General features: G+C 44.1%; 1 long non-coding RNA gene across 1 annotated transcript in view; it reads right to left on the bottom strand.

The window, feature by feature from the left end:
• The window catches only part of LOC123380866, a 39894-nt gene extending 31346 nt beyond the window's left edge, over positions 1 to 8548 (bottom strand). The window contains exon 1 of the long non-coding RNA XR_006587210.1: positions 8065 to 8548. This is a non-coding gene — a long non-coding RNA (uncharacterized LOC123380866). The remainder of the gene's footprint in view (positions 1 to 8064) is intronic.
• Between the last annotated feature and the right edge of the window lie 17754 nt (positions 8549 to 26302).

Here is a 26302-nt window from a genome sequence, read left to right as displayed (position 1 = left end):
ATATCTTCCGAAGACAAGAATGGTCCCTTCCATTACAATGAATTAAAAATACAGAGAAATTAACTTTGACTTGATAGGGCTATCTAATCTACAGGCCGTATTCAGATTTCACCAGTGGCCACAATAAATGTCTTCACATCGGTTTTCCCCCTGATCCGGAATGCAGTCCAGGACCCTGTGTTGCATTGAATTGTCATGTCTCTTTAATCTCCTTCGGTCCGGAGCACTTCGTCCTGCTTTCCTGGTCTTCCACAACATTGGCACTTTTGAAGACTTCAGGCCAGTTGTCTTTCAGTACGAATTAGATTCAAGTTATGCATTTCGGGCAGAGATTCAAGGTAAGAGGCGCTTTAAGTACCTCAGACCGGAGCTGCGTGTTAGTTGCTCCCGTGATAGGTGCTGTAAACTTTGATTGCTTGGTTGGTTAATAGGAGGTCCCCAGGTATCTTCACTATAAAGTTACCATTTTTACCACTGTGGTTAATAAGTCGTGTGTGGGAAAGACTATGAGACCGTGTCGATATCCTGTCCCTCTCTAAACTGTCACCCAATAGTTTTAGCATCCATTGATGATTCCGAATCCGTCTTCACTCTGATGGTTACAAAATGGTGATTTTTCTAAACCTGTTCTTTCCACATTTATCAGATGGCATTCCACTTTAAGAAAGAGGTCTCCTTCTATTCCCCATTTATTTATTTATCATCACTATGGACTTGGGGATTCTTATACAATTCAATGAATTACAACCCATTGCTGCCATCGTTCCTTTTGATGCTTAGATTGTCCCCCGTGGCCAGTGAGAGCTTCTTAAGCCTGTCCCTGTGGCCTTTCGAGGCGTCCTCCTGTTCCGTGAGCACTTCCTTACTTTCTGACATAACGAGATGCCCCAGAGTCATCTTGGGCTTTCTCCCCTTCAGCTCTGAAATCAGCCATCTTTTTGAGGAGCGCTGGTTTACCTTAGTGGTGCATAATATTTAGAAACGGACATCTAAACACACGGTGTGCTCAGCTATTAGCAACTTCTTACAGAGGACCTTGAAGGTCAATCTAGAGGTCTTTCTCTCGGGGGAAAGAAGGAGTCAGGTGGGTTTCAGAGAAGGAGTTTCTAACTGATCACACGGCATTTGTATTTTATACTTTATGTATTTAATTTATGTGTTAGCAAGAACAGGGAAGATGGTATTGACACTGGCCCTATTTTCATTTCCAGATGAATGGTCTTGCGATGGCTGTGGCTGAGGTTGCGGTGGTTGCTGCTGTTCTGTAACCCCAGGTGTCCTCTGGTGTCTGAGGAGTAAATACCTCGAATCCAGCCTCAACTGACCACCTCTCTGACCGCTCATGAAGGCTGCGTTTGTCGGTAAATGTAAACTAACCCAAGCTGGCTCTTTCTGTACTCCTACTTTGCGGCCAGGACACGGTAACCCAACAAGGGCAGTGGTGACACATCCGACAGTGAGTATTCACGCAATCACGGGCCCCACCGGACAGCTGTGACTCGGGCCGCTCAGAGCACTCAGCCCACCGGCTACCCCCACCACTTGAATAAATGTTCCACGTCCTCTAAAAGCTCTTTCAAAATACTCACAGGCTCTTTTCCATCCTTTCTAGGTCTGCCTTACGTACAGCTGCGTTCCAACTCATGCCTTCCGTTGGCTGAACCTCCCCGCATAAACCAAAATGTTCAGCGACATGATATTTTCGCAGACTACGGTCAACATAATTGGCGGAAATAAAGGCAGTAAGCAACACCTCTTGGGAGCCGTCTATTCCTGTTGTGGGCCAGCTTCAAATCCGCAGTGGAACGATCAGCCCAAATTTCCGCAGTTCGGTGGCATGAGGAAAAGAAAATACTTCTTCAACACGAGTGAATTTCCTGAAGCATTGTGAAAAGATTGCTGTCAACAAGCTGTATCTCGTGCCACTTTAACTTCTAAAACCCTGCTCCCGATTTAGAGCAGCTGCACCGGGAAATGGCGTCCATACGATGTCCAAAGAGACATCCCTGCCTCTTAACTAAGTAAAAACCGAAACAAGCATTCTCGGCCGGTTATAGAGTAAAACGTGACCTGCGTTCCATCCGTAAAGAGATCTGCCACCACTACGTCCGTAATTTTTATCACTGAATGCTAAAATTGTTTTCATGTTCCCGTACCTTTTGCTCCTAAATTTTCTTTACGAGGTACACGCGTTGCCTGTGCCAGAGGCTCAAAAGATAATACTAAACCTGGGTGTATAGACGCTGGGAAAAGAAAAGGACCCGTCACCCTAGCGGCTGTTGCAGGCCCCAAAGGAGACGCTGCCGGGGTAGTGCGGGACGGCAGTGGGGAAATGACATTCAGTTAAAAGTCCTTTTTTTGGTGGTTTTGTTTTGTTGCGGTTGTTTGTTGCAAAGACATAACGTTTCTTTAAACGGCAACTATAGGCTATCTCGTGAGTTTTTCACTTCACAGTGTTTTCTGCCAATGCTCAGAAGAGAAGTTTGCATTTTGAGAGATTATTTTAGCTGGCCGAACCCCAAGAAGACATCAGCTGCCTCTGGGCTCTGGAAATCTGAGTCTCCCTCTGCACGCAGAGCGGAGGGCCCATGAGTCGGGTGGCAAGGAAGGTGTAAGAAGAGGCCGCCTCAGAAGGGGGGGTTGCTCTGGCCACCACGAGCCCCAGACAGTCCCCTGCACTGCTCTGTTTCAATACATCGAAGAGGTGCATTCATTCAACAACCGTTTTCTCAAGACCTACCCTATTCCGGAAACTCTGCTAAGTATCAATAATACAAACATCAATATGGTCCCTGTCCTCAAAGGTTCAGAACAGGAAGGGCAGGAGGAGGGAAATTGTACATTTACAGAAGAGAAGGCTTTCTGAGTAAAAGGTCTTCTAAAGAGAAGGAAAGGGAAAAGAATGAGTAAAAGAAGAAGGATGGCAGGAGAAAAGGAGGGGAGGGACGGAGGGACAGAAAGGTCTATGTGATAAGTGACCACAGTTCCTAAGCACTTTGATAAGCCAACTACTTTAGCCCGAAGCACTTCAACGCCGAGGAAAAAGTCCACTCCTTTGCCTTAATCATTTCTAACATCGAACCAACACTGATATCACAGTCCCTCCAGTTACCATCCCCACAGGAAACACTTGCCTACAACTGCATTTCCTACAACCTCAAGCACTCGCTAGTCTATCGAGGGTGCTGGCATCTCGCTACGTACCTGTGGGGGACAACCTGTACTCCCGACAGTGTGCAAAGCAGGTGGGTGGTAGAGAGCATCCGAGGGGCTGTTGACATTAAGCACTCTTCAGTAGCCTGGCCAGCACGGTAAAAGGTGTCTGTCGCAGCAACCGTGGGTGCCCCTGCCCCTGCATTCTCAGCATTTACCACTTTCCTACAGGCTGGCCCAACTTCCCAACTGCCAACTCCCTCAACTCTTTCCCTCAGGGCTTCATCCAAGCTGGATCCCACTCTTCTCTCCCACCGGGCAGTTTAGAAGCACTGGGGAGTTAGCGGCCTCCCCCAAAGGCAACTCTCAACCAATGACCAAGAGGAGTCAGTGGAGAACTACCCCACTCCCTTCCACCGGGGCATGGTCTGGAGACACGTGATCCACACTGGCCCTCAGAGTTCTCGGCGGGGACAAGACCCGGATGCCCACGGCGGTACTTGCGCGAGAACGTGCTGTTTATTCACTGTCTTCACTTCCCTATCTGACTCCCCTTCCTGTGCCTCCTGGAACCACCTCCCAAGTCAACTACTTGGTGGAATCCTTATCTCAGCATCCACTCCTGGAAGAACCCAAACTAAGACAGCATCCCACCCTAGACAGCTTCCCATTCAAACTGGCTGTCAGGTCCCCTAAATAGGATGAGTGCCCCAGCCAACTGCACAAATACAGCATTTCATTTCAACACTTGTTCAAAATATTTGTTAACGCACCAGAACCCAAGAGCTAGAGTCTGGTAGGCCCTTTGTTGATTATATACTTCTGTTGCATGGATAGATTAATAGAGTTAAGGATTTGCATATGCCTCGATCATTCAATTTAGATAGTACATCGCTTACTTCCAATTTTTTTTGTTTTTTTTTAAAGTTTATTGATTTATTTACTTAGAGAGAGAGAATATGCACAATCAGGGGAGAGGCAGAGAGAGGGGGAGAGCGAGAGAACCCCAAGCAGGCTCTGCATTGTCAGTGCAGAGCCAGATGAGGAGTTTGAACTCACCAACTGTGAGATCAGGACCTGAGCCAAAATCAAAAGTCAGACCCTTACCCAACTGAGGGGCACCCAGGTGCCCCTTCCAATTTTTTTTCTTAAACGCTTAGATTTTTCTCATATTCCAAGCCACCATGGCATATTTTAGACCCATTGTCTATTACAAATCATAACATTAAAAAAGTTAACAGCGTGTAAATCATTTTGTTGTTAGTATTTACTGTAAAAAATTGTGGATTTTATGTAAGAAATTAATAAACAATACCCGCTTTAGCTTTTTGTGAAATATATGTCTTTTAACAATAAAATTGCTACATGTGCTCTAAAGAATCACGTGAAAATGACAGGCAGAAAAATAATTATTTACGCCTATATACAAATTGTTGCTTTTAATATCTGGGTCCGGAGGTCAGACGCATCTGGGACCTCCCGGTTAAGAATCCTGGCCTTACAATAAAGAAATACAGCATTTTGGAAGTGGTGCAAATAGCATCTGAATTGTTTTTAATCATAATTGCACTAAACTAATCAGATACACTGCGAGACCCGATAACAGACACAATTCCTCTAGTCGGTTGTGCTGATGGTCTGCTGTACATGAGACGTACGTGAAAATCCAAATCGGTATCTAGAGCTTTCTATACTCTGTATGAGATGGAAGGCTCATTGACATGTTAATACTGAACAACACTGACGGCAGCCCGGCCTTATACCACCTTCTCCCGTCACCACAGCAAGAAATGGCCTTCCGTCTCAGAACACCCCACGCTTTCCAGTCCCGTGTATGTGGTACCAGCATTCCCTGCTTTGTGTGGGTGGAGGGCGTCTGGTCTCCTCTCTCCCTGCTAGATCAAGGCCATCTGACACCTTTCTTTTTTTTCTCACCCAGACTATAAAACAGCATCTTGCTTTCTACTTAATAAATATTTGGCGACAGAATGAACTAACTCACTGGTCTTTTTGAGGTCATCATTTGGAAAAACAGGCCAAGTGAATCAACCCAGTGGCTCTAGACATCGTACTTCCTCGCTTTCTCCACGCTGAACGCACACACATCCCACGGACACCTTACTGATGACACAAATGAAACGTTAGAGCAAAGTGACCACAAGTCAGTGACAATTTTACAAAACCACTGTGATAATGTCAGATGCCCTCCGTGCATTCAGTCAGACACCCACACAGCCCAGGCAACACGGGAACGTGAAACTCATCCTTAGTCTCACTCGACCTCCACATTCAGCACTACCATGCACACCCACCAAGTGACCTTGGCTATGTTGCTCATCCTATCGGCACCTCAGGTTTCTCTTCTACATGTTGGGAACAACCATAGATAGAGAACCTGATTAAGCGACAGCTGTTGTCACATTTGATGTCTCAAACTTGTACTCCACCCCCACCTACCCGATACTCAGAAGCTAGATGCAGCACCTGTCTACTTTAAGTCCTTAACCAAAGCCGCAAGCAAGCCTCTTGGCCCAAAAGGATCCTTCAAACCTTATGAATTAAAAGAGAGTCATCTGATCAACAAGCATTTACTGAGCATTTGCTATGTGGCAGGTGTCGTGCCAGGGACTGGGCAAACAATGCAACAAGAGCCGCACAACGCCTGCCGTCCTGGAGCTCAGAGGTTACGGAAGGGACGGACCAAAACATTCTGCAGGGGGGTGAGTACAGTATGGGGCCCTTGGGGGTACCCGGGAAAGGATCTGGAGGAAGAGGGGTTGGAGCCCAAGGATGTATAGGAATTGGTCAGGCAAACGCAGCGTGTGCAAAGGCGCAAAGTGTAGCAGATTATTGTATTCATGGACGTTATAGACATTTGCTATCCCAGAGGTGTAGAACAGCGGCCAGAGACAGGCCGGGGCAGAAAGCACAGCCGGATTGCCAGCAGCCTCGTAAATCTCATAGGGGAGTTTAAGCCTTGGGATACCATTCAGGCTGTCAAAGCCATGGGATGTGGAACATGATCAGATCGGAACGATTGCTCAGTTCTGCGGGACAGAACTTTAACATGAGAAGAGCAGAGGCAGGAGTAGTTAAGACGACTCCTGCAATACCCCAGGCAAGAGCACATGGTGCTTTGGGAAGGAAAATGGCAGCAGGGGTCAAAGTAACGGTGCATGAAACTGACAGATGTTTAGGAAGTAAAATCACGGAGTTTGTGGATACAGGGGTGACAAAGAAGAAGGTGTTAGGGATGACACCCAGATGTCTGACTTGAGCAACTGGACACATTCTTTGTGATGGAGGAAACCAGAAGACGAATTTGGAGGAAAAGATCCTGGGTTCTGTTTCAGACCTGGTAAGATGCTGCTGACCATGGGACATACGAATGGAAATACTTGTTGGGCAACTAAAGAGGTGAGTCTGGCGCTTAGAAACAGGGTCTGGGGGGCAGATGCAAGTTTGGGCTGGTTGACTCACAGACAGTAGTTGGGTCCTGGGAGTAAAGAAAGGGCCAGATTGCCCAGTAGGCAGACTAAGCACGCCCTTAGCGTATTAGCAAAACAGGAAAAGAAAGGAAAAGAAAAACGATTAGGAAAGAAATTACACATTTTCTATTTCAAAAAGTGGAAGAAACTAGTCCTCGTGGGGAAAATCAGCACTTACTTAAGCCATCATTGGGTATGTTTTGCAATTTAGAATGAATTTGAATTTGAATTTTTCACAGCCAGGAAGTGGAAGATTATCATAATGCTTTCAGTATTTAGGGCCCCTAAAGATTTCACTCCACTCCTTAATGTAAACATCACCACCGCAATCTCAGAGCCACCATGGGAAATCCAAGCTCCAGAAAACAAAAGTGATGGCTCTCTCTACAGATGCTATGGGAACCTTCTGGCAATGTGAACTTGGGAAGGTAAGGAGGGCTGAGTCCCTGGTCAGAAGCCAGGTGGGTGACGGAGGCACTGCCTGAGGTCCCCGCACCCTCGAGCCCCTGCAGGTGATATCTATTTAATCACAGTATGTGGTCTGGGTGCCGATACCTTAACACATTCCTCTTTTAAGTAGAATTTTTGCCTTTTAAAGGAGATGTTTTGGAGACCATGCCCAGACCAAAATGCAGAAATCTTCTGGTCTAAATTTCAGACTCTGAGGTAGGTCTGTGAGGAGAGAGGCCTCCTTCTTGGTCAGGGGGCTGCTTTTCTGGCAACTTCCAAGTCACACTACATAGGTGGCCCCATTCCTCCGCCTGCTTGTGTGGACAAAGCCATAGAACGGCCATCACTTCTCAAGTCTCTTTGTATCCAAGGCCTGGATGGCGTTCAAACCTCACCCCCCTACCAAGCCCCAAAACCACTTCTGGCTCTTGAGGTGCTAGCCACTTATAAAACTTCTGAAAAGTCAAAGTAAGGGCCAACTGCACTGTAACCTGAAGGCTTTTACTCGAGTAATCGCCACTGCTGCTGAAGGTCGAAATGCTGGCAGGAGAGTGTCCCCGGGGCCCATAAAGCTGTGTTTCCATTAAAGCGTCCTCAGATAAATAAGCACTGGGCCCTTGTAAACACTCTGTCCTCTACGGGTGTAAACATTCTCAAGGTGTATTCAAGAAACTGAATCACCTCCAGTGCGGCATGTTATTAACAGCTGCTGGTTATTCCCCGCCCCCCCCCCCCCCCGCCCCCCGGTTCTCATGTGCCACTCATTTAGATCAGTATGGAAAAGGGGTGGGGAGGGGATTCTGTTTACTTACATAGCAAGAGTTACTGCTTAACCAAGCCGTGCTTCGCATGTTTGATAAGAGACCAGAAAGCAAGAAACGGTATTTTTTCCTTGGAAGTTAGCAATTAACTTGTGAAAAGCATAGATATGTACCAGACTGGTTTGACAAAGGTTCTAGAAGGTGGTACTCACCTTCCACTCACCCCCAGGCGTGCAGTTTGCAATGTTGCCGACAGAACGACCGAGCGAGCCTTACTGAAACAATTTCGGGATGGGTTGCAGATCAGTTGGAATAAAAACCACTGGAGCTGTCGGAACGAAAGACATGTGTGAGGGCCCAGAGTATAAACTGGCAGTAATTCCCTCATCAGGCTCCACAAACCCTAAGAGGCGGCCATTTTGTTCTGCATTAACAGCTCTGTGCGCGCTCCCTGACGCCACACACGGAGGTCTGAAGAACTCCCGGTAAACCGGGAGCCGAGACCAGCCAGGAAAGGACGGTGGGGAGGGAAAACACAGGCATCCTGTGCTCTGTGTATGAGGGATTCTTCTTCACGTGAGAGGCCTGGGGACTCAAGGCAGGGACATCCTCTTTAAAGTTTACTTCTCCGGAAGTAAAAAGCGGACATCTTTCTCCTACGCTGCGTGAGAGGCCTGAACTTCAGGCACTGGGACAGGAAGTGACATAATATAAGAGCAAGAGGCAGTGAGGTCGGTGGTGATAACCACGCCTCTCAAAGCTCTGTACATCCACTCGCTTCAAAGCGCGTCCTGTGGAAAATGCCGAGAACGCATTTTCAGAACCAAGCTGATGGCCAATTGTGCAAAAGGTCCTCCCTGGCATTTCCGGCCCTCGGTTGGCATGCTCTAGGGGACGTGCCCTGGGGGACGGTGAATAATTGTTCTTGGCACGAGGCATTGCGCGCTTGACTCTGCTTCAAATATCCTTTGCATAGTTTCCTTTCCTCCTATGTTTAAAATTGCTTTTTAAATTCCTCTGTGTTATCAGAGGGGGTTGTGAACTCTCCAAGTGTCACCGTCTTCTTTGGATCCATTTTCTTCCCTTTAAGAACGAGGCTTTAATACATAACATATTCATTGAGAAAGCTTTCACCGACGTGCTGATGAGCCGCTCTGTCACAGAATGTGTACTTCTCTATTTATCTAGGTGTGTTTCTTTGTCTTCACATTTATTTTTAAAAAAATAATAAAAAGGAGTTTTATGAGCTTGGTGTGAAGTCTGGGAAAGTCCCACAGTCCGGGAATAGTATCAATGTGCTGTGGGTAAAAATTCAGGAGCAAACAGAAACCCAGATGAAGGGATAATTGAAATCGAAGTTTATAACCCAAAGCTGCTTATCTGATGGCTCGAGTCGCTGAGAATCCACTTTCCACATCCTTCCGCCTTGTAACCTTCATGTTCTCAGACTCCCTTTCTCCTTCCCCCTCTGGGCTTTGAGGAGACATTAGGATATGTGGGAATATGATGAAGACATATTTGTGGCATTTATCTTCAGACAGCAACCAACCGACCTTCTATAAGAAAGAGATTCCCGGGCGCCTGGGTGGCTCAGTGGGTTAAGCGACTAACCTCGGCTCAGGTCATGATCTTGCAGTTCATGGGTTCAAGCTCCGCATCGGGCTCTGTGCTGATGGCTCAGAGCCTGGAGCCTGCTTCAGATTCTGTGTGTGTCTCTCTCTGCCCCTCCCTCACTCACTCCCTCTCTCTCTCTCTCAAAAATAAACACATATTAAAAAAATCATAAAAAAAAAAAGGAGGTTCCATCTTCTTAGAATGGGCGAGCTATCCACACTGACTTTTCTGATTGACCTCTAGCATTCTTCCCTTTGCTAAAACCCCTGCAGAGGGAAGCATACGTTGCTCATCTTAGAAAGGCTCTACCTGTCTGCACACCTCCAACCATCTTGCTACTTCAGCCAAACATTCAGAGTATCAGGACACAGTCAAAACATTTCAATAGTTTATTTTGATTTTAATTTACACTGAACTCAAGACACTTTATCCACAGAACAAGCTACAGAAAAGTCTGTAAAGCCCTCTCTTCCTCCCTGATGTGAGGGATAAAGAGTTATCTTAGAATCAATTATGTGTACATGGACAGATGGGCAGAAGTCCCCCCCAAATTGCACTGTATCCAACTAGAAGTTTTCTTATTTTGAAAACTCTGGCTCATGCCAGCATACCTAGCTGATTATCAATCCAGATTCTTCCACCCCTTATTTCTTAAGCAACTGATCTTATCTCACAGTTGTGGTACCATATCTGCCACAGTGGATGTGCCCAAAAGTGCATGTGGCCAGGCACGCCCTTGCACACGTGCACGCCCACAGCTCAACGTCCAGGCCCAGTATGCCCTGAGTTTCCCCACCCAGCAACATAGAACAGTGCATCCAGTTGGCACTTACTTCTGCTGCTTCCACGGGTCCCGATATACCCGGTTATCCCCAACTGCACCCACCGTGTCTCCAGACAAATGCCTTTCGCCTCAGGCCACAGATCTAAGTTGATTTCCAGCTCTGAAGCCTGGCTTGCCTTTTTCTACTAAACATATCATCCCTGTCTTTGGTTTGTTGTGGTTTTTGTCTGTTTTTTGTTTTTCAATGTTCTGAGTTCTTGGGTTATAAATTCACATTTGCCCTCATAGTCAACTGCCTGTCAGTCTCCCTTTGCCAGTGGTTTCCTCAATATAAATCAACACACAGATGCCCAACAATTTACAAATGCAGCCCGGGTTTCCTAGGCCATCCCAGCCGGCAGGCAGGTCTGGGGTCTCAAGAAGATTCACACACAGCAGTTCTCAAGCTTTGCCCACCCTCGCCACCTCAGAATGTTGATCTCTCTTCAAACTCGTCCCCTTTCAGGAAATCCCCAGGAGTGTTCCATAGTGTCTTCTGTCCCTGTCCCTCGCTTCTACTGAGGGCTCTGAAGTGCACGTAGCAGCCAGGACTGTGTGAGCCCATAGCAGCAGTGCCCTTGCTGAGGCCACCCTGGGCTGTGCCACAGAAGAGATGCTCCCAGTTGTCGGTACCAAAGCTGTCCCTGCGGAGGACAGAGGAGTCGGTGCCAGAAGGCCAACCCTCATGGCTACCAAGCCACTGGACCTACTGGCTTCCATCTCTGCCAAGGGCAGTCAATTTCTCTCCCCCACATTTGTCCTGAGTTATCTTGGTTCTGGAACTCATCAGCGAGTGCCCCCTCGCAGCTGGTATTGTACAGATGCCAGCGAGGCAGCTTTTCCTGAATTTACTCCCACGCGATTGCTATAGGACTCAGACACAAACCCAGGGACAGGCCAGTGTGTATTGCAAATATTTTATCCTAACTGGCCTTGAAGTCAGCTTCCCTTCCGCCCTGAGCATGCATGTTTTCCAGGTGTCTTCTTGGTTCTTCTCGAGGACAGCCCCCCCAGCAGACTCACATGCCAGCCTCTCAGGCAAACTGAGTCACATCCAAACCCCTGCATGAACTATATAGCCTGGGTTCCAACTGCAATCTTTGCTACACATACATACAGTGCCGTGGGTGTCCTGGCTCGGAGGCATGAGAAAGGTCTGCTTCTCCCCATGTTTTTGTGTCTATTGTATTTTTAAAAATGTGTTCCTAGTGTTCAACACGATCTTTCTAAGGGGGAAGGGATCTTATTTAAAAGGTAAGTGAAACTAATGAGGGAAAGAGGCAACACTTTGAAAAGGATGCCCTTGCACCAACCCTGGACTAGGCCCACTCAGTCTCCCTGGTCAGCCATTCACCTCTGTGGGACGGGACCCACCCAAAGGAAAAAGTCAGCTCCCTCCCCGGTCCAGCCTGTCCTTGGTGTCCTATGCCAGAGCACTCACGTCCATAGGAAAGCATCGGGAATTGATGGGTAAGGGGCTGGGGGGTGCTGAGGCTTATCAAATCCCATGAAGCACCGACTCCATGCCCATATCAGCTTACTCATCCTCGCATTAACTATGTGTGCTAGTTTTCTGAGTGCATTTTCCGTATGAAGCTATCGATGCCCAGAAAGAGCAATTTGCCCCCAAATCACACAGCTGATGGAAATGGTTGTGACAAGACTCATATTCAGAGCTGCCTGACTCCAAACTCCACGCTCTTTCATTTAACTGAAGTTTTCCTTGGGGCTAAGGTGCAGAGAATGGCCCAGGAGAATGGAAGCGATTCAAGAAAACCTCAGGGACCGTGAAGAGCATTAGGTAAGTGGTGACTGCCACATTACGGTACCGTGACTTCCCTCACGCTGGATCTGTAGGAAATGTGCACCCCCATTGGTCTTGACAGTTAAAACCGCCTACCAAGACCATCTGCAGCTTTTCAGTCTCAGGCCCTTGGCACCTGGTCGCATTGCTGAAACTCCAGATCACCTGGAATCAAGCGACAAGTGGAGTAAAGTCCTCTACAAACACACACAGCATGGGGAGTGAGCCTCTGACTCACATCCGTGGCATCTCCCCACTGCCCCACCGGAAAAGGGACTCCAGGTTAATTTTTAAAACTCTTCTTTTGGATGAGATCTAAATGAAGATCTCACCGCCGCTGGCCCTTCTCACTCTGACACGGATACTTGGGCCACATCCTACCCAGCTGATTAGAATCTGACTCTTTAATCTCTGGCCTCCTATTCAAAAGTGAAAACTAAAAAACGCGGAGATTTTTCACAGAGAGTTGATTAGTTCCACCACAAAGTTGTCTGCTAGTTCTCCCGTTAATGCCTTAAGCAAACAGAATAATAAACAATCGCCTGCACGACTGTAATAAAGGGGACTATCGAAAATGGGAGTGCTTGGCTTCTACTTTCAAAGATGCAGTCCTCGTAATTCAACAGCAGGTTAACAATTAGTTATTTCAAACAGTGTCCTCTTCTATCTAGTGTGTTATCACAATTTACTATCTCTACAGCTACATACTCAGACGTATACGGGAACAATTACATACATTCTCACGGTCCATTGTACTTTAAAAAAATCAGTTGTTTCCTTTGGGTTTTGATACCTGTACTTCTGGTACTTGGGGGCTAGAGGCCAAAAAATGTTCACAGATCACCATGAATATTTCAAAGTTTAAAATGAGCGCCACCCTCCATACAGTCCCTCAACTTAGCATTTCTTTTTCATCTCTTCTTTGCTCTCCTAAACCCGCTCTCTGTCGGTTATGCAATCCGAGTAACCCCATTCAGAGCAGGACGCTGCCAGTTCAGATACAACACTTCACAGACTCCTGTTTTTCTCATATTTAGTCCAATTTCTAATCCTCACTCAACCAGAAAGAGATAGAAAGATAGAAGGCACGAAAGAAAGGCTCTATTAATTTTATGGCCGCTCAATTAAACTATTACTTCTTCAACTTCTAAGTTCTCATCTGACCATCTGGGAGGGTCTGCCAAGACATAACCCGAAGACAAACAAGCACAAAGTTTGTTTGCATTTCGCAAAGCGCTGGAAACCAAATACGTGTGTACCGCAAGCTAAATTCCATGAGTGTCCCGATCAAATGTGTATAATTCCATACGTATATTCCAGCCCAGATTTGAAAGTGGAAAGAAGGAGAACATTTTCTTCCTCGCTCCCCCAGTGCAACGTTAGAATTCTGTTTAATTTAGATCACTAACAGCAAAGATTTTTTGAGATGCAACATAGCGTATTGGTTAGGAGTACGGATTCTGGAGCCAGACCTCCTGAGTCAGAATCCTGGCCACACAACTTACCAACTGTGTGTCCTCGGGCAGATTACATAATATCTCTGTGCCTCAGCTTTCTCGTCTGCAAAGTGGGGATATTACAGAATACCTACCTCACAGGAAGCTATGAAGATTAAACAAACAACATTTGTCCAGCTTTTAAAGGAGACCCAGACAAGTGTTTGATAAAGAGAGAAAAGAAAAAAACTAAATACCATTGTGGGTCAGACACCATCTGCTGCCTTTAAGGTAATCAAAACTAGCTAGGAATATATAGTACAAAGAAACATAACAATTATGAAATAAATACTGGCTTTTGCTGGTGGCTGTGAATATAACCGGAATATTTGCCTGAAAAACAGACAATAGTTATGAAGTCCTTTGAATTGACAAACTGATCCAATATTTACACTGTAAGTCATAAAGACCAAAGTCATTTTATTCACGGCACTGCTTAGGTTTGAAACTATCCCGAAGAAGGAAAATCATCCATCATCTTGGAGCTTCCAATTCTGGATTCCAAATCCAGGCGATTATTTTTACTGCTTCATTTTTTTCACCAGATGGAGTTAAGAGTTCTCTCAGTATTTCTGGCCTGGAAGAAACAAATTCCAACTTATGTTCTAACGTCATTAAACGCTCAATGGTGATGAAGGTGATATATAATAATTTTCTCACCTCGAACCTTTAAGTAAGTGTAAAGTTGGGAAATTCATCATGTTAAAACTTATTCACAGCTTTGTCTTCTTACGTTTTTAGTAAAAATGGAAGTCTATCGTAAAGCATCCATTTTTCCCCAGAGCCCACTATGTGCCTAAGACAGGGCTATATTCCGTGGAAGAAAGAGAAAATCAAAGAGGCAAAAAAGTCTGTTCTAGAAAATGTTACCATCACGCTGGAGAGACAGAACACGCTGATACATTTAAGACAACCAGAGAACAAAATCAAAGTCATATGGAAGAAAGTACCTGGTGGGGTGGATCTTCAAGATGGAGAAGAACTTTACACAGAGTCTCAAGACGGTGAATTTTTCTGGTACAGGCACAAAAACACGTGTAGGAACAAATGCCTTCGAAGTTAATTTAATGGCTAGGTGAGGAATTAGAATAAATGCCACAGGGCTGTGAACCAGGAGTACACCTCAGCTAGATTAGACTATACGGAAGAGAAACACACCATCACCCCACCCCACTGGCATGAGTTTTCGGTGAGAGTAAGTCCAACCCTCACTTGTTTTGTGGTTTACCTGATGAAAATACTCACGTTCCAGTTTGGTAGAGCTGGTACATCCGTTTGTTTACAGACCACGAAAACGAACAGAAAATGAGAAAATCGTTTGTATTTGCTTTTGAGCTGTCGCCATCGACAGTGGAATACAGGGGAGGTAATCATGTGAAGTTCGTGGCATAAGGGAGGCGTCAGAGGCCCAATGCACTCGGAGCCAGGACTTTAAAAAACATTCCGTTGGCCTCTCCAAACATCTTCAGCAGGATTTGACCCTCTGACACCTTCGGGCCAAACTCAATTGAAAACAAAGCAGCCAAATCATGGGGATGTAATGTACAACATGGGGACTATAGTTAATAATCCTGTACTTTAGGGGCGCCTGGGTGGCTCAGTCACTTAAGCATCTGACTCTTGATCTCGCCTCAGGTCATGATCTCACGGTTCCTGAGTTCGAGCCCTGCATCAGGCTCTGTGCTGACAGTGCAGAGCCTGCTTAGGAATCTCTCTCTCTTTCTCTCCCTCTCTGCCCCTCCCTGCTCATGCTCTCTCTCTCTCTCTCTCTCAAAATAAATAAGCAAACTTTAAAAATAATAGTAATAATATTGTACTATAATTTCAAAAGTTGCTAGAAATTCTCATCACAAGGAGAAAAAAATGTAACATGTGACAGATGGAAAATGGGCTTAATGTGGTATACATGTATAGGCCATGTATACAAACGTTGGATTATTCTGTTGTATACCTGACACTAATATAATGTTGTGCCCCAGTTACACTTTAATTTTGTTTTAAATCAGCCAAGTGTAAAACAAGGGCAGCTGCTTGCTAAAAAGCAAGAAAAAGCCCCGCGTCGAAAGACCAGGTGGGAGGCACAGAACCCAGAGGCGGCCGGAAGCAAGGGGCAGGGCCGAGAAAACAGAGTAGCACAAGACAGCACCAAAAGCTGGGTCTGGTCAGAAACCTATCTCAGGCCATAGGCAGCCTGAGGCCACCTGCGGGTAGAGACACGTGGGCCCAGAGATCGGGCTGGGGGCCGGACGGGCTAAGACGAACGGCCTGTGCCCATGGTTTCCTGAGGTTTCCCGCCAGGATTGCCACTAGATACTCTGATTTCAGGGAAGGCCCCAAGTGACCTACCTTTTGAGTTTCTTTTTTTAAAATAAAGTACTTGCTGTTACGAAACTGCATATTGGTTTTCGTTTTGTTTTACTGTTCTCCACACCACACATGTGTTCGGTCCAATGGCAAATCGTTCTGTAAGGCTTGTCGAGAAAACAACAGTCACAGCTCCTGCCCCATATCTCGCTCCCCGAAAGCAACCGCTTTCGAACCTTTTAGGATGGGAAGCTGAGCTGGCTATGACATCTGTCACCCACTGACCACCAGGGTGGATTCCGCTGACCTGGCCGGCGAGGCAAGTGTCCCCTTCTTCCCTCACTGCTTCATCGGCATCTGTCCCGAAGCTCCGCGCCCTGTGGAGGAGGAGGGCCATCCCTGAGAGAAGAGGACCATTCTTCGGTCAGGGGTGGACAAGCAGCGGCACTCCCCTTCTAGAACCTCCAACCAAGCTCTCAAATCTTTTAGCTCGTCATTTGCATATTTGCATCCACGTCTGTAAGTCACGTACACACATTGCTACTCCTGAATTCTTCCATTTTAGGTATTATCTGTTGGCTCTCACACACACACACACGCACACACGCACACACATCCATTGCGCAGCCACCGTCTTCCCGATGGAGTTAAACTGTGATGTACATTTGACCCATATTCACGGGTTGCACTGTTATATCCACGTAAATGCTAGTCACAGATTATTCACGTGACGCGCATTTACCCTTCCCTGCGGACACAATAATTTGCTTTCCTTGGGGCATATCTGCTTTTCTTTTACTTACTTCTCTATGTTCTTATTAATCCATCTCTCAGTTCTCCTCCTCCTCACAATACATTCAAATGCAAACGTGTGCTCGCCCCTGGCCTTTTCTCTCTGGACCTGGTGGGTGTGACCTTTCTAACAGCATCCTTTCATTGTCCCTTCATCGGTGCTACAAGGGGGACGACAGCCAGCTGTGGGTGTTCACTCTGCCATGCTGCTTAAACTTGTCACCTTTACCCATTGACGGTTTAATCAGAGCTTCAGTGCTTGGGAAATCGAAATATAAGGATATTGCGAAAATAGAGACGAGGGATTTCATTTTCAACGCCCCTGGTTTTAAGTTTCCTCAGCGGCGCTGTGCTTGAGCTGAAGGGTCTCGTGTGAGTGAGCCTCGCCTGAAGGAAGAAAGCCACGCGGAAGACCTCGGCATCCACCTCGAAGCTCGCATTGACTGCATCTTGGCACCATCTTGGCCACCACCTGTTTGCTGAGGCGACCTTCAGTCAGACTTCCCTTCGGTGTGCCCTTCGTCGGGGCACTGCTCGGGTACCCGCTGTCTTCCTTCTCAAGAGCTATGAGATGCGGCTAATAAAAAGCTAAGGAAGGAACCGTGTCTCTGTGCCTCCAGGAGCCAGCTTCCCTTCTGGGCAGATCCACGTTGATCACCTGGTGACATGTTTTCGGTGCCCCAACCCCACAGCCCTAAAATGATTAAGGCTTCAGATCCGGTCCCAGGAAACCCGCGAAGTAGGGAGTGGATGCCATAGACAAGACCCCCTTCCTCGTTTCGGCCGCTCTCGTCCCGCTCGGGGCTCACTCCTTGTCTCAAGCTCCTGGCCGGCAGGTACTAGTAAGAGCACCGGCGGAAGTAAGGCAGGTGCACTTCCCATGCCCACTGTGTCATTCTGGGCGAGGAATTAAATCCCTCCTGAGCACGTAATTATTTGCAAACTGGAGATAACCATGCTGGCCTAGAGAAACTATTATGGTATTTATAGTTAATTAATACAGAACTGTCACTGCCAGCAATATTAAGGATTTAGTAGCCTGAAAACTCCCACTGTAATACAATGTGAAACACCAAACAAAATATCAGATTCCTTGTAAATGCCCAGCTGGGTCGGTGGGAATGCGAACTGGTGCAGCCACTCTGGAAAACAGTGTGGAGGCTCCTTAAACAATTAAACAATAAAACAATTAAAAATAGACCTACCCTATGACCCAGCAATAGCACTGCTAGGAATTGACCCAAGGGATACAAGAGTACTGATGCATAGGGGCACTTGTACCCCAATGTTTATAGAAGCACTTTCAACAACAGCCAAATGATGGACAGAGCCTAAATGTCCATCAACTGATGAATGGATAAAGAAATTGTGGTTTATATACACAACGGTATACTACTTGGCAATGAGAAGGAATGAAATCTGGCCTTTTGTAGCCACGTGGATGGAACTGGATAGCGTTATGCTAGGTGAAATAAGTCATACAGGGAAAGACAGATACCATACGTTTTCACTCTTATGTGGATCTTGAGAAACTTCACAGAAGACCATGGGGGAGGGGTAGGGGAAAAAAAAGTTAGAGAGGGAGGGAACCAAACCATAAGAGACTCTTAAAAACTGAGAATAAACAGGGTTGATGGGGTGTGGGAGGAAGGGGAAAGTGGGTGATGGGCATTGAGGAGGGCACCTGTTGGGATGAGCACTGGGTGTTGTATGGAAACCAATTTGACAATAAATTACATATTAAAAAATAAATACTGGGGCACCTGGGTGGCGCAGTTGGTTAAGTGTCCGACTTCAGCCAGGTCACGATCTCACGGTCCGTGAGTTCGAGCCCCGCGTCGGGCTCTGGGCTGATGGCTCGGAGCCTGGAGCCTGTTTCCGATTCTGTGTCTCCCTCTCTCTCTGCTCCTCCCCCGTTCATGCTCTGTCTCTCTCTGTCCCAAAAATAAATTAAATAAATAAAATAAAATAAAATAAAATAAAATAAAATAAATAAATAAAAAATAAATACATACATACATACATACATACCTAGCTGGGTTCTCAAAAATGGGGAACTTTCCAGAAGCCAGATATAAAGAAGAAACCAAAAACCAGAGTGCAAAGTTTGTGAGCCCACACTGTGACAACACAGGGAGGGGAGAAATTGGAGTTAGCCAGAGGAGCCAAGAGGTGAAACTGCAAGTCCCATATAAAGACACAAGTCTCCAAGATAACTCAGGAAAACAATGAATTGGGAAAAAAATAGTATAGGCAGAAAAAAAGAAAGCCATTCTATTTCTGATTGGGTTAAAAAAAAAAAAGGGGGCGCCTGGGTGGCGCAGTCAGTTAAGCGTCCGACTTCAGCCAGGTCACGATCTCACGGTCCGCGAGTTCGAGCCCCACGTCGGGCTCTGGGCTGACGGCTCAGAGCCTGGAGCCTGTTTCCGATTCTGTGTCTCCCTCTCTCTCTGCCCCTCCCCCGTTCATGCTCTGTCTCTCTCTGTCCCCCCAAAAATAAATAAACGTTGTTTAAAAAAAAAAAAAAAAAAAAAAAGCTCCCCTGGGAATTCAAAACCTCAGGCCAGATCTCACACAAGTTTGAAGAAATCATGCTATCCAAGACGAAACCTTGGGTCACCTAGAAAACCAGTACAGAACCCCTCTAAAGTGACATGATTCACAAACCTGAGTACAGCACATGGAGAAAGAAACCACCATCAATAAGACTCAGCAGACAAAATACACAGCAGGATTCGATTGTTAACAAATTCTGACCATGAAACAACTGCATAGACACTAAAAAATAAAATTTTTAAAGATTTAGGACAAAAATCATAAAAAATATACAAAATGAATAAGATGCTATTTTTAAAAGGAATAGCAGGCTTAAAAAACAAATAGAGCTTCTAGTAATAAAAACTATAGCTGATGAAATGAAAACAACTCAGTGGATGAGTTTTAACAGACTATTAGACAAAGCCGAAGGAAGAATTAGTAAACTGAAGATAAACCTGAGGATACTGCACAGAATGTAGCATCTCTTTTTAAGAGGTAAAAATATGTGGTGGATAAAATGAAAATGTCCAAAAAATACCTAACTGGAACTCCAGAAGAAACGGAGACTGGTAATAAGAGACATTGTCTGAAAACCAGGAACTGAAGGTGCCGAACACATTTTAGGACCCCAATAAATAGTAATGATTTTGAGTTTGGTTCTTATACTTATGTAACCCTGAAGCTCAAGCACTAGAAACCACACGAGCTCGTAAATTGCCATAGATCATCTACAATCTGGTCTGTTGGTGGAATAGTTATAAAACGAAAGAAACTTAGAGGTAACCTATTTATATCACTTAGTGGATAACCTGAGTTTTGATCCCAGCTCTCTCACTTATTAGCTAAGCTTATTGTTAACTCACTGAGCTTCAATTTCTTCAGCCATATAATGGAAATACAAACAATCTTCAAAAAGTGTTCCTCTAAAGATCAAAAGAACAAAACATATGTAAAACACTTAATACAGAGTTTGGCACAGAGTAAACATTCAATAAATGAATGCTATCAATACTTCTTATTGTTAATTTTCACTTCAAATGAAAAATTAGGAGCCCAGAAAAGCTAAATAACTTCTGAGACTCACACAGAATATTAACAGTACACCAAGAATTAGAATCCAGCTTTCTTAGCCCATATTCTTGCGCCGTCTCTGCCATAATTCACTGTGTCTCAAATGCAGCTATTAGGAAGCTAGCGGCTGGCTTTAAAAGAAGTACATGAGATTTCAGAAGCATGGCCCAAGATGTTTCCATCCCATCTTAAGATGACATAATACACAGTGGACAGACACAATAAGCTTTCATGACATAAACAAATGACTACTCAGTGATGAAAAATAGGCCTATAGGGAAGGCATTTCAAGTGAGAGGACAGATGTGACATCTCAGGGCATATCAAGAGAAGATCAACGTTGACTCCACTTCTCAGAGTGATGGGATGTACAGAGGCACCAGTTCCTTGCTTTCAGGGACCCAGGAAACAGGAGGACTCAAGTGTATCGGGGAGGTACTTATTCATGGTATATTGCCAACAGCCTCTGGAGCTCAACTGGAAAAATCAGTCAGTATCAATCTCACAGAGCTGTGTGTGTTTTAGTAGCACCCAAGGAAACCTGAAATCGTCTATGGTCAAAGGTAGAGTTTCTTGTTTGCCCTGAGGGAATCTGCAAGTGTGGTGTCAATTATGCAGTTAGAAGACTCGACTATATGCTGCCTATGAGAGACTTACTTCAGCTTTCTTTTCACCTCAGCTTTAAGGGTGCACAGAGACTGAAAGTAAAAGGATGGGAAAACATTCTATACAAATGGAAACCAAGATAAAGTAGGAATAGCTAAACTTGTATTAGATAAAATAGATTTTAAGACAAAGAGTATAAAGGTGAAAAAAATGCTCACCATCACTCATCATCAGGGAAATACAAATAAAAACCACGATGAGATACCACCTCACACCTGTCAGAATGGCTAACATTGACAACTCAGGCAACAACAGATGTTGGCGAGGATGCGGAGAAAGAGGATCTCTTTTGCACTGTTGGTGGGAACGCAAGCTGGTGCAGCCACTCTGGAAAACAGTATGGAGGTTCCTCAGAAAGTTAAAAATAGAACTACACTACAACCCAGCAATTGCATGACTAGGTATATATCCAAGGGATACAGGTGTGCTGTTTCAATGGGGCACACGCACCCCAATGTTTATAGCAGCACTATCAACAATAGCCAGAGTATGGAAACAGCCCAAATGTCCATTGACAGATGCATGGATAAAGAAGATGTGGTATATATATATATATATATATATATACACACACAATGGAGTCTTACTCGGCAATCAAAAAGAATGAAATCTTGCCATTTGCAACAACATAGATGGAACTGGAGGGTATTATGCTAAGCAAAATAAGTCAGTCAGAGAAAGACAAATATCATATGGCTTCACTCATATGAGGAATTTAAGATACAAAACAGAGGAACATAAAGGAAGGGAGGCAAAAAGAATATAAAAACATGGAAGGAGACAAAATATAAGAGACTCGAATACAGAGAACAAAGTGAGGGTTGCTGGAGGGTCAGTGGGTGAGGGAATGGGCTAAATGGGTAAGGGGCATTAAGGAAGACACTTGTTAAGATGAGCACTGGGTGTTATACATAGGGGATGAATCACTGGAATCTACTCCTGAAAACATTATTGTACTATATGCTGTTTAAATTAAACTTAAGTAAATTAAAAATAAATAAAGACAATGACTATAAGAAGAGACAAAGAAGGTCATTATAATGATAAAGGGACCAATCTAACAAGAAAATATAGCATTAGTAACTTAAAAGCACCAAAATACATAAAGCAAATATTAACAGACCTAAAGGGAAAATAGATAGCTATACAGTAATAGTAGGAGACTGCAATACTCCACTTTCATCAATGGATAGATCATCCAGACAGAAAATCAACAAGAAAACATTGGACTTAACTGGCATGTTTGACCAGATGGACCTAGCAGACATACACAGAACATTCCATCCCAAAGCAGCAGAATACACATTCTTCTCAAATGCACACGGAACATTCTCCACGATAGATCTTATGTTAGGCCTCAAGATAGGTCTTAATAAGTTTAAGAAGACTGAAATCATATTAAGCATCTTTTCTGACCACAACAGTATGAAATTGGACATCAAATACAAGAATAAAACACAAACATGTGGAGATTAAACAACAACTGAACAGCCAATGGATCAAAGAAGGAATCAAAAAAGAAATTTAAAAATTTCTTGGGACAAATAGAAATGGAAATAAAATCTTCCAAAACTTACTGGATGCAGCAAAAGCAGTTCTAAGAGGAAGGTTCATAGTGATAAATATCTACATTAAGAAAGATCTCAATCTTCAAAACTGAGAACAAACTGAGGGTTGATGGGGGGTGGGAGGGATGGGAGGGTGTGTGATGGGTATTGAGGAGGGCACCTTTTGGGATGAGCACTGGGTGTTGTATGGAAACCAATTTGACAATAAATTTCATATATTAAAAAAAAAAAAGAAAGATGTCAAACAAGATCTCTAACTTTACAACTCAAGGAATAGAAACAGAACAAAGCCTGAAGTTAGCAGAAGAAAAAAAACAGCAAAGCGAATAGCATCTACCAGTGAGATAAAAAACTAAAAAGAGGGGCGCCTGGGTGGCGCAGTCGGTTAGGCGTCTGACTTCAGCCAGGTCACGATCTCGCGGTCCGTGAGTTCGAGCCCCGCGTCAGGCTCTGGACTGATGGCTCAGAGCCTGGAGCCTGTTTCCGGTTCTGTGTCTCCCTCTCTCTCTGCCCCTCCCCCGTTCATGCTCTGTCTCTCTCTGTCCCAAAAATAAATAAACGTTGAAAAAAAAAATTTTTTTAACTAAAAAGACAATAGAAAAGGGGTTCAGCATCACTAATCATCAGTGTGTATCAGAACCATGAGATATCACCTCACACCTGTTAGCATGGCTATCATCACAAAGAGATAACAAGTGTTGGCAAGGATGCGGAGAAAGAGCATCTCTTTTGCATTGTTGGTGGGAATGCAAACTGGTGCAGCCACTCTGGAGAAGAGTATGGTGGTTTCTCAAAAAAAATTAAAACTAGGACTACCGTATGATCCAGCAGTCCCACGTCTGGGTTTATATCCAAAGGAAATCAAAACAGGATATTGAACAGATATCTTCACTCCCATATTCACTGAAGCATTATTCATAATAGCCAAGATATCGAACAGCCTAAATGCCTATCAATTGATGGATGAGTGGATAAAGATGTGGCATCTACACACAGTGGAATACCTTTCAGCCATGAGGTGAAAAAAAGAAATCTTGCCTTTATCCTTGAGCTCATTATCCTAAGTAATGTCCCTTGAGAGCAGTATCCTAGGAAAAATAAGCCAAAGAAAGACAAATGTTGCGTGGTATCACTCGTAGGTGGAATCTAAAACAAAAATCAAGGGGCACTTGGGTGGCTCAGTCGGTTGAGCGTCCGACTTCAGCTCAGGTCATGATCTCACGGTTCATGAGTTCGAGCCCTGCATCAGGCTCTGTGCTGATGGCTCGGAGCCTGGAGCCTGCTTCAGATTCTGTGCCTCCCTCTCTCTCTGACCCTACCCCACTCATATTCTGTCTCTCTCTCTCTCTCAAAAATAAATAAAAACATTAAAAAAAGTTTTTAAAAAATAATAAAAATAAATAAATAAAACAAAAGTAAAACCCATAGAAATAGAAAGTAGAAAAGTGTCTGCCAGGGTTTGGGGGGGTAGAGGAAATAAGGAGAGTTTGGTAAAAGTATACAAACTTTCATCTATAAGATAAGGTCTGAGGACCTAATGTGAACATGGTGAGTTTAGTTGATAACACTGTATTGTAAAATTGAAATTTACTAAAAGAGTAGAGCTTACATATTCTCACAAAATGAGGGAAATTCTTTCACAATGTATATATGTATATTAACCACTATGGCATACACTTCAAATATCTTACAATTCTTTATGTCAAGTATATGTCAAAAAAGCTGAAATAAAAATAAAAATAAAATAATAATAATATATGGTAATAAAAATCCCATTACTAGCAAAAATAGACTAACAAGGATCAGGTTAACCCTCCCACCAGAAACTACTAAAAACTAAACAAAATAAATGAAAAAGAGTTTTCACAAATTAAACATCAGACAGCACAAGTCAGTGATTCCTGAAAGAGGAAATATGAGGCAAGCTTACTGTCTCAAGAGGGTTTCGAGGCCACAATGCACTGATAAGGAATGCAGGCGGCACCATGAAGTCCCCCTGAGCTGAGGAAATGGAGCTATAAGTCCAGGAAAACCAAGGCAGCTAGAGCTTGCCAAGCAAAGTACTGGAGAGGAGAGGGCTGAACAGAGGGAAATCCCTGGAGCCTTCTTCGTTCAGCTAAGTTCTGACAAGAACATGCATATGAGGAGGGGCACCTGGTGACTCAGTTGGTTAAGCAACCAACTGTTGATTTCAGCTCAAGTTATGATCTGATGGTGGTGGGATCAAGCCCCACATTGGGCTCTGCACTGGTCATGGAGCCTGCTTAGGATTCTGTCTCTCCCTCTTCCTCTGCCTCTTCCCTGCTTGTGTTCTCTCTCTCTCTCTCTCTCTCTCTCTCTCTCTCTCTCAAAAATAAATAAATAAACATTAAAAAAATAACATGCATGTGAGCAAACTATCATGACTAAGGAAATAAATACCCAAAAGGAGCAGAGAGAACCATCCCTGGGGCTTACACAGACTCATAAATAATTTGTGTTCCCATTAGCCAGAATGGAAAACTTCATAATTCATGAATTATCAGGTCACATACTCAGTGGAGCATTTCCTCAGCAGAGGGCAAAAACTAACCCTATATTGAAGGATGGCTCTAGTCATGCTTTAAAAACTTTTAAAGCAAGCCCTAAAAACATCAAGACACTTCTACATAATTGTTCCATAGCCAGAATGAATCTCAAGAATATTTATAGAAATACAACTATATCGGGGCGCCTGGGTGGCGCAGTCGGTTAAGCGTCTGACTTCAGCCAGGTCACGATCTCATGATCCGTGAGTTCGAGCCCCACGTCGGGCTCTGGGCTGATGGCTCAGAGCCTGGAGCCTGTTTCCGATTCTTGTCTCCCTCTCTCTCTGCCCCTCCCCCGTTCATGCTCTGTCTCTCTCTGTCCCAAAAATAAATAAACGTTGAAAAAAAAAATTTAAAATACAGGAACATCATCCTTGAAAAAAAAAAAAAAAAGAAATACAACTATATCGATCATACCAATGGATAAAACTTACAATGCCCAATATCTAATCAAAAATTACCAGGCATGCCAAGAACCCATGGTTAGAAAACAATCAGTAGAAACAAACTTAGAAGTGTTCAGATTAGTACAGACATTAAAACAGTGACTTAGCTGTATTCTATATGTTCAGGAAACTAAAAGATTTGTATGTTAAATAGCAACATGGGAGATTTTTTTTTTAAAGATCCACATCAAACCTCTGAAAGTGAAAATATGAGAAAAGAAGACCACCAACCTGGAATTCTATAGCAAACAAAAAGAAGTTCCAAAAATTAAGAGAAATAAAGTATTTTTCAAATATACAAAAGCTGAAATAAGTCATCACCAGCAGACTTGCACTGTAAAAAACATTTTAAGTCCTTCAATCAAAAGGAAAATGGTACAAGATGGAAATATGAACCTAAACAAAAAAAATTAAGAGCACCAAAAATAAAATATGAGAAATACAAGATATTTTTTCCCATTTTTAACATCTCTTTAAAAACTAACTGGTCAGAACAAAAATAATGACAATGCACTATGGAGCTGATAACATAAGTAAAATGTATGACAACAATAACACAAAGACCAAAAAGAGAAGAATGGACATATATTGTTATAAAGTTCTTATCCTACACACAACATGGTATATAACTTGAAAGTAGACTATGTATCCCACACCAACCACAAAATAATAAACAAAACTTACAGCTCGTAAGCCAACAAAGGGGGTAAACAGAATTTTAAAAATCAGTTAATCCAAAAGAAGCCATACAAAAAGGGAAA

Source organism: Felis catus, chromosome A1 (genome assembly GCF_018350175.1).
Source record: "Felis catus isolate Fca126 chromosome A1, F.catus_Fca126_mat1.0, whole genome shotgun sequence".
Classification (NCBI taxonomy): domain Eukaryota; kingdom Metazoa; phylum Chordata; class Mammalia; order Carnivora; family Felidae; genus Felis; species Felis catus.
The sequence above is the reverse complement of the archived record's forward strand: the minus strand, read 5'-3'. Positions and strand labels throughout refer to the sequence as shown.